The following is a 15,139-nucleotide window of genomic DNA, read 5'->3' as shown; positions in this document are numbered from 1 at the left end:
CAAATCTGGACTATATCTTCCAAAGTCTTATTCCTACTTTTATCCAAAGGTGCCCTTTAAATGGTACATGAAAGGTACAGAATAGGTAGTGCTAACAGCCCATGCTCACCAGTCTTTCCTATGTGCCTGTTTGCTTCAGCGAGGAGAATAGTTTGATCCTCGTGCCAATGCCCTGGATTATGGCTATTCTTTGCAGAGAAATAAATGGATGTGAAGATGTTAGCTGAAAATGCAGTGATGCTTGCTGTAGCTGATAGACAGGAGTGAGGGAGCCCTGATGTCATCACCTCCCCTGTGTGTGCGCACGCACACACACACACACACACACACACACACACACCACCACCACCACCACACTGCCTACTGCCTTATTCCCTTTCCTTCTGTCTTCTCAGACAAGATTTGAGGCCTTTGATATTCCTTTATGCCATTCATTTTTCTACCTTACCCAGAATTCCCTGTTAGTGTTTATGTAAGGAGAGTTGGACAAGACAACTGAGGACAACTCACAGTTTATCTGCTCTTGCCCACCCTGTTGTGCCTTTGGATCTTGTCAGGGCCCCTAGGCACTCTGACTTGAATTGTCCTTGTTATGAAATTAATTTCTAACAAAACAAGTAAAGGAGCTGGAGAAGCCGTGGGGTCTTTGGAGCAGCAAAACCCATTTCTGAGCTTTGAGGATATACATGTGAATAGTTTGCTCACAAGCATGTCTGTACATAAAGTCAAAGTGCAATGTATGCTTTTAGTGCAAATCTCATGAGTTACCATTGGCTGTAGCATACAAGCATCCCCTCAGCATGGGGAATCTGCTACATATGGAAGCTCTGGGAAAACCCTGCATGGTACTGTAATGTGGGTAATCTCACATTTTATACATATGCAGAATTTCACACATAGCTTATGGTATTTAACTTGTGCAGCTATGGCATTTCTAATATTTGACCCGATGTGCATTGATGGCTCTGTAAGAAATTTCAGAGAATCCATTCAATGTCATTAGAGACTAAACACTCACAGAAAACCATTTGTCAATGTGCACTTTCAAGACTTCAAAGAATAGTCCTAATAGATGTTAACTTCCTCATATAAAGACAACTTCACAATTAGTTACTCTTAAAAACAAAACATATGTTAATCCAATCACATTTGGCTTGGAATAAAACCTCAGTAAATTATTTTACAGATTTACATGCTGCATAATTTTTTAACTGTCTCTGCCACAAGTCAGCGTAGGCATAATGTTTTTGTGCATTGTGTAAAGATTATCCTTGTGTTAGTTAAATGCTAATTTCTCTGCTCTGATATCTTGTTTTAATATGGACATTGGATTATAATGCTTATGTCTAGAATCTCCTGTCTGAAATGTGTGTAAACAGTTCTTACCATCTATTCTCTGCCTTGTCAATAAATGCTGATCACCCAATGACTAGGCAGAAGAGAGAATAGGACAGAAACTTCTGACAGCCAGGGGAGGGAGAGAGGGAGGGAGATTCAGATCAGCTATGAGGAGGAGAGGATCTGAAAAGACATCATGGGAAAAAATCAGAAGCTCAAAGAGCCAGATCAATAATCATATGCAAGAATCATGATATCACGACTGGGAGGTAATTAGCTTAGGGGGTTAATATAAATCAATATTGCCCAGAAATTGAGGCACAGTATGAGGTAAATCTTAGTTTCTCTGTGTGGTTATTGGGGACTAGCAAAGGTAAAGAAATCCATCTGCTGAATTAATCCACTATTTACATTTATATTAAATATGATTCCTTTTGCCAGTCAGCACATCTTTATCATCCCTAACTTGAACACAGCGAGCCGTTCTGCAACTCTGTATTTCTCCGTATGATCTGCTTACACTCTGGATAATCAACTTCTGCTGGAGCTGGCATGGGATTTCTGCCCTCTCTGCATTCCTGGAGGTTGCACAAAGGAAAGACAACCCAGTCTGCAGCGTGCGTGCTCTGGAGCCCCTAAAGCACGGCAGTGCTCATCCGTAAGTGTCACGTCTCCTTGCAAAGCGTGCTCACTTAGTAGCTGAGACCTTGGCATTGCTTACAGCAGCCAGTTTTAGGTCACATATTGCTTACATTAGGTTAAATATTTGCCAGCATAAAAATCCTTATCTCCTTCCTCGTGGATTTCACGTTCTCCCCTCAGGTCAGTCAGTTCAGAGCTGTTTTCTTCTGTTTGCATTACATGCCAACTTTCAATCCACACCATATGTGTCAAAGACAGCTGGGTGGATCAGACAGACTGGGTTCCTAACTAGCTGTGCGAACAGAGATTTCTTATTTAACTTCTATTTGCTTTAGTTTCTTTACCTGTAAGATGGAGGATGGATAAATGAACCACTTCAAGGAACTGTCTGTCCTGCAAGGGTTTGAATCTCATTGCTATAGAAACAAAGCTTTCACTTCAAAGGGAAGACAAATGTTTATTCGAGAGCCAGATCTGAGAGAGCCAGGCCCAGTATCACAAGGCTAGGTTAGCCCGGGTTGCAGGTTCCTGCATGGAAATAGTTCCATGAGGTTTTATAGTAGCAGGATAAATCAAGTCACAGATCTATCAAGGCAACTTGAAAGCTCATTGGTGTGCAATGCAGAGATGCAGGTCACAGCCAGCTAGACAGGTCTCGGGGGTCCTTTGACAGCATTCTTAACCTCCCACTGATGGGGCATAGGGCTTCACCAGCACATTCCAAAGTTTTTTCTCTGTTGATGTTAGGGCTGACACACAGTGACAAGGAATGGCTATCTGGCTGGCTAAAGATCCCTGTAATACACTTTAAATTGGGCCTTGAACTGGCAGCGTTCTAACGCCTCTACCCTCACTGAGTCAGCCCTGGCACATACAGCTTCTTTTCAGGAACGTTCTCTCGCCATCTGGAATGGTCTGTGATGGCACATGGTGCTTGCTGAGTCGCTGCTTGGATAACTACTGGAAGGTGGAAGGTGGTAAAAACATTATCAGGCAGGGTCTAGCTGCTGGGGCCGTGTGTGCCCTCCTGGGGTAGTGGGGGATCCCAGGTACAGCCTATTCTTTCATTCTGAGTGATGTTTCATTCTGAGTGATGACGTGCCCAAGCAATGGAGCCTGTCAATTTTGGTGTAAACCATCCAAAGCCACGGGCTGAAAGCAACCTTTGCTCTTTCTCAGTTGTCTAGGGGATTTGTTACAGTGGTGGTGGTGGTGGTGCGGCATTAACTCAGTGAATAAATGTGATCTACAGAGTATGGCACCATCTCAGAGGACCCCCACCACCACCACCAATAAATTTTAGCTGCAGGCAGTATCTTTAAAATGAAGCTGGGGACAGAGAGATGGCTTTACCGGTCAGGTACTTGCTGTGGTGCAAGGACTGGGACCTGGGCTTGTTCCCTCAAACATGGTCGCTTGTCCTTGTAATCCCAGTGTGAGAGAGACAGTGGCTAGTCAGCCAAACTTACTTGATGAGTTCTAGGCCAGTGAGAGATCCTACCTCAAAAACCAAGGTGTAGTCGCCTGCAGCCACACGAACTGGTTTCCTGAGTGGGAGGCCTGAGATGTAACGGAGGGAACCATGAGAGAAGTAAAGAGACCAAGACAAATTTCTGATCATGGCCCAATGTTTACTCGCAGTCTGTGCTTGTAAAGGGGGAAAGCCCATCCCCTCCCCACCCCCAACCAGGCTTCTTGATGCTTTGTTGCTAAGTTGTTAGCACCAGTCTGTCAGAGCTGTTAGCATTAGGTCGCCAATTCCACAGGCTGTCAGCTGTCTCAGGAATATCTCAGGAAGACAAGTTCAGCGTCTCAGCAGAGAAGAGCAGCAGTAGGTGACAGAACAATAGAACCATGTCGGAAGGCTCCACCCTAGGTGATCTCATTCACAGTAGTAGCAAGGTCTGAATCAGCCTGCTCAAGGCTGGGGGAGGCTACACCAAGGTGGGCTACTCCAGAAGGACTGCTGTAGGAGAGACTGAAAGTGGTAGAATTAGTGCTAGACAGAATTTACTAATACTTTTGCTTAAGCCATTAATTCTCACAACGTTAAATTTAGCTAAGAGAACCCTGGCTCCGAAATGCCCCGGAAATAGGTAGTGTGCTAGCCAGGCCTGTTAGAGAGAAGCAAAACTTATGACAGCAGGAAGCTAGTGTCTGCTCACCAATATTTACCTCCAGTTAGGCTCCATTCCCAGAAGGAAAGGAGATAGCCCTGCATTCCAACCTGCTATTAGGCCTGTCCCTACAGAACAGAGCGTACTTCCAAGGGCAGCTCAAGGGGTCAGCGCAGGGTTATAGCAACCATTAAGTCCTGTTCTGCCACTAAGAGTCCTATGCTCTTATCAGGGAAAGTATAATTCTGCCAGGTGGGCAGGATGTGCCCCTGTAACAACTTATTGAAAAGAACACAGCTGCTGTCCTTAAGAAACAAGTCTGGCAGTTTCTCTGCTGTGTCAATCTCCCATCTGCCCAAGTAGCCAGACTTGCAGTCTCCTGTCTCTGTGTAAATGGTTCAAAGTGTAACCTGGGGCCAGGGCATAAAAGAGATTTAAGGATGACAGTGTTTGTGAAATGCATACGCCTAAGGTATATAAATTAGTAATATCTTCTCCTCATGGCTGGCTCCTCTTTGAGCATTAGCCAGAGATGGATGTATGCTATATGAAAGAGCTTTTTTCCTTTATTAATCTCTAAGGGTGCAAGGTGATTTCTCCCTGTGAAGGCACATTAATTCTAGAACCAAATGACATTTGCGGTTGTCCTCTGGCCTAGACACTCACCCACCCACACAAGCATGCGCAAACACATGCTTGCCCCAGGTGAAGCTGGTGGCTTTGGAGAAAAGGTGCTTTGATACACACATTTATGAATGCTGGCCTGTCTGGAAAGTGCCCTGTCAGGTTTGAGTGCTTTGGGAACAGGGAGGGAAGGGCTGATCTGAATGAAGGATCCAGGGGAGGTAGAACTGCAAGATTTGTGCATTTTTGGGTGGGTTCTACTTTTGGAAAAATCCAAGCAGCGGTACATTTTGGTTTGTTTTCTTGGGCTGGCCAGAGTTATTACAGACACTTTTAAAGTTGATTTTTGTTTGTGTGTTTGTGTGTGTGAGTGTGTGTGTGTGTTGTGCATGCTTGTGTGAAAAAAATACCTTCCCAGATGTTGGCATTTGGGGGCTCAAGAGAGCAATTGAAAATCCAAATATAAAACGACCTGAGAAAATGACAGAGTCTAGAACTATCCTGGTGACTCCAAAAAAGTTCATTTGTATTAATCTTATAAAACTAAAATCCAAAAACCTATTTGACTAATACAATATCATGTTTTCTCATAAGGCCTGTGAGAAAATGTTCAATATGTACCTACATATATAACATAAGACGTGCACGCATCTGCTTTTGATAATCTTGGGTTCCTAAATGATTCAGTGAGAAGAGCAGTTTTATGATTCAGAGGGATGTGATACACAGACAAAATATTTTTGACAATTTCCCCTGAGATTTTAGACATCTGGGGGAGGGTGTTAATATTATTTTGACAATTATTTGGCCAGAAGATGAAAATAACAACAAAAGAAAACACTCCTCACCCCACCCCCAAAAAGCAATTACAGTGTCTCAAAGCTATTTCACAGTGTTGACATGTGGAGCTTTTATTTTGTTCCTCTGCACTTTCTTTATGAGGCGTTAAGTGATGGCCTCAGGAATGCCATTGTAGAGGTGACACAAAACAGCTGCATGTAGGAAGTCCCTTCAGTCTCTTCACTCTTCTCCATGGGGTGCGGACACTCTGTTCATCTCTCTGTACCTTTCTCCATAGGACACGAAGCTACATGGGAATAAATGGGAGTTTTTATTTGCTGTTCCGACTTTCACAAGAATTGGATGATCCGATGAATCATTCGAACCTGGTCATGCATGGTTGGGGAAGCATCAGAGTCACCCTACCAGAGTTCAAGACATAGGTTGTTCTGTCTGAAGAGTCCCTGGCCGTTCTGGACAGGAAGTTAGAATTCCTTGTTCTTCCGGTTACGCTGTTCAAGGATCACTCTTACTTTATAAAAAAACAAAACAAAACAAAAACAAACAAACAGCTGAAGTGAATAGCCTTGTGCTTTATTCTGTTTCCGTAGATACTTTTATTTCTATAGAGTTATTCCCCGAGCGTAACCTTGCTGGGGAAGTAAGTGGACATGCATGCTTTTATAGTTTAGTAACTATTGCTAAGCGGTTGCTAGAACCTGTGCTGAGTCACATGTCTGTGGGAACAAGGGCCAGCAAACGACTGGTGATGTGGCCCTTCTCATTGCCAGGGCTCAGCACACCGTTTTCTATGCTCCTGAGACACGGACTTCCCTTCACAAGGAGCTTCAGTTCTATTTAGGGTTTGGTTTTTTTTTTTTTTTTTTGTCCTAGATGAACAAACATGTAGGTATTAGAGATAGATTCACCAATCAGATGTTACAAATATTGTCCTTTGCACAATGCGGTCTTCCTTTCCCCTCTGTTCGTCCCTGTCTCCCCACCCCACACCCACCCTATCTCCTTTTCTGTCTCTTCTCTTTTTAAGATAGGACCTTGCGATATAGCCCGGCTTTGCCCCAAATTCAGATTCTCTTGTCCGTACCTTCTGAGTCCTGGAATTGCAGGTTTATGCTACATCATCTGGTTGGTTTTATTTGTTTATAGCAAAATTTGCATGTCTTTCAGAGTTTGACTAGTGGTGTGATACAAGGAGAAGTGTGTAAGATTATTGAAGTTAATCTCCCACTTTGAGTTAAGTCACAAATTGTCAAAGAATCAAAGCAATACGTTCTCAGACCACGGACAGTTTCTTGTCGTTTGCACTCCTATGTCTGTTACTCCTATAACTGTGTTTCGCCACTCATGAAGCTACTGGTGTTCCAACCACACAACTCACTTCTGTGAAAACAGCCAACTGAGAACTAACCAGTAGTTTCTAGGTTGGAATACATGTACATATAAATACAGTTGTTTAACCTATTTCAACCATTCTCCCCATAGGAAAAACAGTATTACATCGTCTTCCCATGAAAGACACTCAATGTAAGGCACTCAAGCTGCTGTTGACCATAGTCTGTAATCGTCTGTGAGAATTTGATGGTAAAGATACCTCACACATCCTCTTGTCAAGAGTGGGCTATGGAAATTGATAGGTCAATCCTCTGCTGGTGAACTGAGCCAATTCAAGCCAGATTAGATTACATTAAAGGCAGGTTTATTGGGAAGCTGCTCTTGGGTTGGCGAGTTCACTGGGACCCCAGAATCAAAGCCTGGGAAGTTGTTGTGGGGAAAAGCGATGAGGGGAGGGAGAGAGAAAGGGCACATGCACAGAGAGAAGAGAAGAAGAGGAGGAGGAGAAGGAGGAAGAGAATGAAGAAGAGAGGAAGAGGTAGAAGAGGAGAGAGAAGAAGAGAGGGAGGGAGAGGGAAAGAGGGAGGGAGGGATGGAGGGAGGGAGGGAGAGAGAGAGCACAAAAATGCCTGGATTATATAGGGAAGGTTGGGGGCAGGGTATGCCAGGTAGGGACTGAGGGATGCTGGGAGAACCTGGAGGGCAGGTCTGCGTTGCTATATAAAATATGCACCTCGGCCCCTTGTCCCTGGAGTTGAAAACCAAACATGGTTGTGTCTTGCTCAAATTCGTATGTTGATTCCTAATTTGAGATTAAGATCTTGGGAGGAACTCTAGTCCTCCTGAGTAGAACTGGTTGATCTCTTTTCTGTCAACATTTAGGCCAGGCCTTAGTGAACACTGGCTGTGGTGGCACCTTGAACCTGTGTCCAGAATGGTGAGAAATAGATGTCTTCCTTTAATACACACAGCATATGCTGTTCTTGTTATAGCAACCCAGGCTAAGACAGAGTGGAAGTCAGAATTCTGAGATGACTTCCAGGATTCCAATTCCCTGTACGGGTGCCCCTGTGGCATCTCACACTTAAGTGGGGTTGGGGTCTTAGGCTATGTTTTGGGCCAAATGCTGCTAAGATTCCCACAGCCATGACCATATTACATGATATAAGACTGTGTCCCTGCAGGCAGGATGGACAGCGGAACCACGAGATGGCCGTGTAGGAGTTATGCAACGGAGCAAGCAGGTTGAGGTATGTTCCATGGTTAACAGCCAGCGAGAGAATTGGAGCTTCTGAGCAACATAGACATAGTGAACAAATTCTGCTTTGGATAAGTCTACACCCACAGTTTCTGTTATTAACTGAACTGGCAAGTGTCAGTGCGCTGCAGGAGATCCTGAGCTCTAGGAGGCAATCCAGGCCACTCAGGGTACACCTCGAGACCATAAAGAAACCAGTTCTACCATGCCCAGATTCTTGACCTAAAAAAGGCAATGAACAGGCGTGCTCTGTAACCTTTAACTGGATGACGCACTTTTCACTTGGAGACAGAAAACTAATGTGCACTTGAAGAAAATATTTCATATGATTAACCTCTTGTAGCTGTCTTTGGTTTTCAATCTTTACAAATTTCACTTTTCTGTGAAAGCATGGATGTTTAGAAAGCATCACTTTCAATTTGTAAGAAAAATCTTCAGGGAGGAGAGAGTGAAGTTTTTCAGTGACACAAAGGAGACAGGGATGTAGAGGTGTAGACGGCACGTGGGATTAGGCTCTTGACTTGTGGGAAGGCACAGAAGAATCTGACTGCACATTGCTACTTACTAACTCAAAACAGAAAAGATTATGCACATCTAATATTCAGACAGTTCTATATCCCACATAAATGTAAAATTATTTCTTTTCTTTTCTTTTTTTTTTTTTTTTTTTCGAGACAGGGTTTCTCTGTATAGCCCCTGCTGTCCTGGAACTCACTCTGTAGACCAGGCTGGCCTCGAACTCAGAAATCCACCTGCCTCTGCCTCCCGAGTGCTGGGATTAAAGGCGGGCGCCACTACTGCCCGGCTCAAATTATTTATTTCTATTTTGAATATTCATGTAAAGGAGGTTTCTTCATAATTGAAGGATATAACTTTATTACTTTATTTTTTAAGACAGATTTATTTATTTATTTATTTCAGTACACATCTCTTTGATTTTTTTTTTCAATAATTTTTTTTTATATAGTTTATATTGGGATCACAGGCCTTCCTCCTCTTGTCCCAATACCACTCTTACAAATTCTTCTTCTATTATCTTCTCCCTTTCTCTTCAGAGTAGGGGAACCTAACTTTGCATACAATCCCAACCTGGAGGAACATCAGGACTAGGCACATCTTCTCCTACTGATGCCCCATCAGGCAGTCCAGGTAAGAGAGGAGTATCCAAAGGCAGAAAACAGAGTCCAAGACAGGCCCTGCTCCAATTGTTAGGGGTACCACATGAAGACCAAGATGCACTTCTGCTACAAATGTGTAGGGGGGCTAAGCCCAGCCACCGAGTACTCTTTGGTTGGTCTCTATGAGCCCTCATGGGCACTGGTTAGTTGACTTCATAGGTCTTCTTGTAGTGTTCCTGATCCTTGCAACTTGTTCAGTTCAATTCTACAAGATTCTCAAAGCTCCACCTGATGTTTGGCTGTGGATCTCTTGCTTCTATTTCCATACACTGTTGAATGAAGGCTCTCAGGAGACAGTTAAGCTAGGTTTCTGTCTGCAAGCATAGCAGAGTATCATTAATCATATCCATGATTGGCTCTCTTACATGGTATGGGTCTCAAGTTAGGGCAGTCATTGGTTGGCTGTTGTCTCAATCTCTGCTCCATCTTTATCCCTGTGCATCTTGCTGGTAGAACAAATTTTGGGAGAAATGTTTTTTTAGGCTTAGATTTTTAAAAACCTACTTTTAATAAGGGTTTTTAAATGCCTTAACGTCCCTTCTAGTCAACCACCCAGAAGTAGTGGAAAGGAAAGGTTAATAGAACAAAAGAGGATGTGGGCCTGTTTAGAAATAGTTCTGTGGAGCAAATCAAATCTGCACTGTCAGGATATCGGCAGTGCAGTTCAGTTCATATGAATCAGCAGGAATCAGCTCTTGCAGCTGGATCCATTTCTAAGCATCATTCATGAACCAGCAACAACAGATCTATCCAGAAGAAACTGAGGGGCTCTGCCAATCAGCCCGAGTCTGTGGAAGTGGCAAGAAGCTGCCAGAATACCACCAGAAGTTCTTTGATGGCATTTCTCTCTATGAAGTCATGACAGATGGTGACCTTCAAAGAATGGCAAGGTAAACAAATACAATACAGTGTCATTAGCCCAAGACCAGCATCAGCAAAGTCCAACGATGACCAGCAAAGAATGGTAAGGCGAACCAATACCACACAGCATTGGCCGTTGTCTGTTGGGTTATACTTACATCCTTTCTAAATGCCACGTGGTCACTCAAGTATCCCCTCTAGCAAAATATCACATGCCCCCTTCCAGGCTTCATTCAGAAAGACACCATTCATCTACTTCAGTGAAACACCCTCTCACAGGACAGTTTCCAGAGAAACATCACAGAACACAACTGAGTCTCCAAAGAAACCAGAAGTATCCACTTCAGGGTTTGTGAGTGGGTTGATGTCCTCCTCTTTTCTTTGGAAGTCCTGCCTGGTTACAGGAGGTGGCCATTTCAGTCTCTTTATCCCCCACTGGTAGGAATCTCAGCTAGGGTCACTCATAGACACCTAGTAGCCTCCCCAGTCACAGGTCTTGAGCTATGTCCAGAGATGCTTCCCACCAATTTTCATTCTTACTCCTAGTACACTCCCATCCTGTGCTCCACATCTGATCTCCATTCCTGTTCCCCTCCTCATACCCTCTCCCGCCCTATTCCCTCTCTTCATCTACATTCTAAGATTATTTTGTTTCCTCTTCTGAGTGATATTCAAACATCCTCTCTTGAACCTTCCTTATTACCCAGTTTCTTCAGATCTACGGATTCTAGAATTTTGCATGGTTATCTTACACTTTATGGCTAATGTCCATTTATATGCGAGTACAATCCCTATGCGTATTTTTGGGGTCTGAGTTATCACACTCAGGTTGATATTTTCTACCCCCATCTATTTGCCTGCATATTGTATGATATCTTTGTATTTAATATCTGAAGAATATTCCATTATGTAGATGTACCACATTTTCTTTATCCACTCTTCAGTCAAGGGACATTTAGGTTGTTTCCAGTACTGGGCTATTACAAATGTAGGGACTATTAGCATAGTGATCAAGTGTCCCTGTGGTGTAGTAGGGCATCTTATAGGTATTTTCCAGGAGTGGTATAGCTGAGTTCAGGGTAGAACTATTTCTGTTTTTTTTGGGAAACTTACTGTAGTGGCTATTCCTGGTTGTCAACTTGACTATATCTGGAATGAACTACAATCCAGAATTGGAAGGCTCATCAGTGATCATAATCTGGATGCTAGGAGATACAAGTTTCTGACCTGTATCTTGGCCTGGAGATCTTGAGGCATAGTGGCTGTGAATTCCAGAAGATTAAGACAGGGAGTTCTCTGATTCAAAGTCATTTGGGATTAAAAGCCTGCTGGCACACAGTTGATTTCCAGAATGGTTGAACAATTTTGTACTCCTATCAGTAATGGGAGAGTATTCCTCTTGCTTCATATCCTCGGCAGCATGTGCTGTCACTAGAGCTTTTGATCTTAGCCATTCTAACGATTTTAAGATAAAATCTCAGAGTCATTTTGATTTGCGTTTCCCTGATAACTAAGAATGTTGAACAATTCTTTAAGTACTTTGCAGCCATTTGAGAATCCTCTGTTGAGAATTCTCTGTTTAGCTCTGTACAAAATTTTTCTTCCTTCTTTCCTTCTTTCCTTCTTTCCTTCTTTCCTTCTTTCCTTCTTTCCTTCTTTCCTTCTTTCCTTCTTTCCTTCCTTCCTTCCTTCCTTCCTTCCTTCCTTCCTTCTTGCGGAACATGATTTTAATATTTTCAACTGTTGATATTCAACAAACAAAATAATTATTTTAAGATATATTTTGTTGTTATGTCACCCTTTTTATTTCTGATTTTATTGATTTGGATACTGTCTCTGTGTCCTCTGGTTAGTCTGGCTAAGGGTTTAATCTATCTTGTTCATTTTCTTGAAGAAACAGCTCCTGGTTTTACTGATTCTCTGTATAGTTCTTTTTGTTTCTATTTAGTTGATTTCAGCCCTGAGTTTGATTATTTCCTGCCGTCTACTCCTCTTGGGTGTATTTGCTTCTTTTTGTTCTAGAGCTTTTAGGTGTACTGTCAAGCTGCTAGTGTAAGCTCTCTTCAGTTTCTTTTTCGAGTCAGAGTTACTAGTTTTCCTCTTACCACTGCTTTCATTGTGTCCCATAAGTTTTGTTGTGATGTGTCTTCATTTTCATTAGATTCTAAAAAGCCTTTAATTTCTTTAGTTATTTCTTCCTTGATCACATAATCATGGAGTAGAGTGTTGTTCAGCTTCCATGTGTATGTGGGCTTTCCTTTGTTTTTATTGGTATTTAAGACCAGCCTTAGTCCATGATGATCTGATAGGGTGCATGGGATTATTTCAATCTTCTTGTATCTGTTGAGGCCTGTTTTGTAACCAATTATATAGTCAGTTTTAGAGAAGGTACTGTGAGGTGCTGGGAAGAAGGTATATTCTTTTGCTTTAGGATGAAATGTTCTATAAATACCTGTTAGATCCATTTGGTTCATAACTTTTGGTAGTTTCACTGTGTCTCTGTTTAGTTTCTGTTTCCAGGATCTGTCCATTGATGAGAGTGGGGTGTTGAAGTCTTCTACTGTTATTGTGTGGGGTGCGATGTGTGCTTTGAGCTTTGGTAAAGTTTCTCTTATGAATGTGGGTGCCCTTGCATTTGGAGCATAGATGCTCAGAATTGAGAGGTCATCTTGGTAGATTTTTCCTTTGACCAGTATGATGTGTCCTTCCTTATCTGTTTTGATAACTTTTGGTTGAAAGTTGATTTTATTCAATATTAGAATGGCTATTCCAGCTTGTTTCTTGGGACCATTTGATTGGAAACCTGTTTTCCAACTTTTTACTCGGAGGTAGTATCTGCCTTTGTCACTGAGGTGTGTTTCCTGTATGCAGCAAAATGCTGGGTCCTGTTTATGTATCTGGTCTGTTAACCTATGCCTTTTTGGGGGAATTGAGCCCATTGATGTTGAAATATTAAGGAAAAGTGATTGGTACTTCCTTACTTGGCATTATCAGATCCCAATTCTCCCACCATAGCAAGTCCTAGATACACCATAACCCCAGAAAGGCAAAATTTGGATCTAAAATCACTTCTCATGATGGTGATAGATGACTTCATGAAGGAGATAAATAACTCCCTTAAAGAAATACAGGAGAACACAGGTAAACAGCTAGAAGTCCTTAAAAAAGAAACACAAAAATCCTTTAAAGAGTTACAGGAAAACACAATCAAACAGGCAAAGGAAATGAACAAAATCATCCAAGATCTAAAAACAGAAATAGAAACAATAAAGAAGTCAAGACTTCACACAAGCTTCCTGTTATTTTTGTTGTTAGAGGTGGAATTATGTTTGTATGACTATCTTCTTTTGGATTTGTTGAAAGATTTCTTTCTTGATTTTTCTAGGGTGTAGTTTCCCTCCTTGTGTTGGTGTTTTCCATCTATTATCCTTTTTAGGGCTGGATTTGTGGAAAGATATTGTGTAAATTTGGTTTTGTCATGGAATATCTTGTTTTCTCCCTTGTGATATTTGAGAGTTTTGCTGGGTATAGTAGCCTGGGCTGGTATTTGTGTTCTCTTAGGGTCTGTATGACATCTGCCCAGGATTTTCTAGCTTTCATAGTCACTGGTGAGAAGTCTGGTGTACTTCTGATAGGTCTGCCTTTATATGTAACTTGACCTTTTACCATTACTGCCTTTAAAAATCTTTCTTTGTTTAGTACATTTGGTGTTTTGATTATTATGTGAAGGGAGAAATTTCTTTTCTGGTCCAGTCTTATTTGGAGTTATGTAGGCTTCTTGTGTATTCATGGGCATCTCTTTCTTTAGGTTAGGGGAGTTGTCTTCTATAATTTTGTTGAAGATATTTACTGGCCCTTTAAGTTGGGAATCTTCATTCTCTTCTATACCTATTATCCTTAGGTTTGGTCTTATCATTGTGTCCTGGATTTCCTGGATGTTGGGATTATGAGCTTTTTGCTTTTTCCATTTTCTTTGACTGTTGTGTCAATGTTTTCTATGGTATCTTCTGTGCCTGAGATTCTCTCTTCTATCTCTTGTATTCTGTTGGTGTTGCTTGCATGTATGATTCCTGATCTCTTTCCTAGGTTTCTCCCTTTGTGATTTCTTTATTGTTTTTATTTCTGTTTTTAGATCTTGGATGGTTTTGTTCATTTCCTTTGCCTGTTTGATTGTGTTTTCCTGTAACTCTTTAAAGGATTTTTGTGTTTCTTTTTTAAGGACTTCTAGCTGTTTACCTGTGTTCTCCTGTATTTCTTTAAGGGAGTTATTTATCTCCTTCATGAAGTCATCTATCACCATCATGAGAAGTGATTTTAGATCCAAATTTTGCCTTTCTGGTGTGTTGGGGTATCCAGGACTTGCTATGGTGGGAGAATTGGGATCTGATGATGCCAAGTAACCTTGGTTTCTGTTGCTTATGTTCTTACACTTGCCTCCCACCATCTGGTTATCTCTAGTGCTACCTGCCCTCACTATATCTGACTGGAGCCTGTCCTCCCTGTAATCTTGGTTGTGTCAGAACTCCTCTGAGTCAAACTGTCTGTGTGATCCTGTGATCCTGGGCATGTTAGAGTGCCTGGAAACGGAGCTTTTTCTGGGTGTTGTGGGTGTGGCTGCGGAGTTTGCACCCAAGGTCTGCTCAGGGAACATGCTCATACCAAAAGGAACCTGTGGCACTGGTTGGGTGGAGATCCTAGGTGCCCTTTACTCCCAGTGTTGAGGCAGATGTGTTCTCCTCACTACTGATCATATGATCCTGGGTGGGTTAGAGCGCTTGGGAGTGGAGCTTCCTCTGGGTGTTGTGGGACTGGCTGCAGAGTTCGTGCTGAAGGTCTGCTCAGGGCACTGGACCAGACTGGAAGGATCCCGTGCAGCTTGTCTGGCAGAGCTCCTGGGTGCCTGGGTTCCGCTGGTCTCAGTTCCTTCCAGTGTTGGGGCAGATGTTGTGTCCTGCTCATCTATGATCCAATGTAAAGGCTTTTAAAGA

The 15,139-nt window shown here is 42.4% G+C and overlaps 1 long non-coding RNA gene across 1 annotated transcript; it reads left to right on the top strand.

Annotated features, from left to right (window-relative positions):
- Nucleotides 1-1,506: 1,506 nt before the first annotated feature.
- Nucleotides 1,507-6,045, top strand: Gm16559. Its single transcript, XR_376125.3, has 3 exons — nt 1,507-1,607; nt 1,780-1,996; nt 5,800-6,045. It is a non-coding gene; the product is annotated as a predicted gene 16559 (long non-coding RNA).
- The last annotated feature ends 9,094 nt before the right edge of the window (nt 6,046-15,139 follow it).

This window comes from Mus musculus, chromosome 3 (assembly GCF_000001635.26).
Source record: "Mus musculus strain C57BL/6J chromosome 3, GRCm38.p6 C57BL/6J".
NCBI classification, from domain to species: domain Eukaryota; kingdom Metazoa; phylum Chordata; class Mammalia; order Rodentia; family Muridae; genus Mus; species Mus musculus.
The sequence above is the reverse complement of the archived record's forward strand: the minus strand, read 5'-3'. Positions and strand labels throughout refer to the sequence as shown.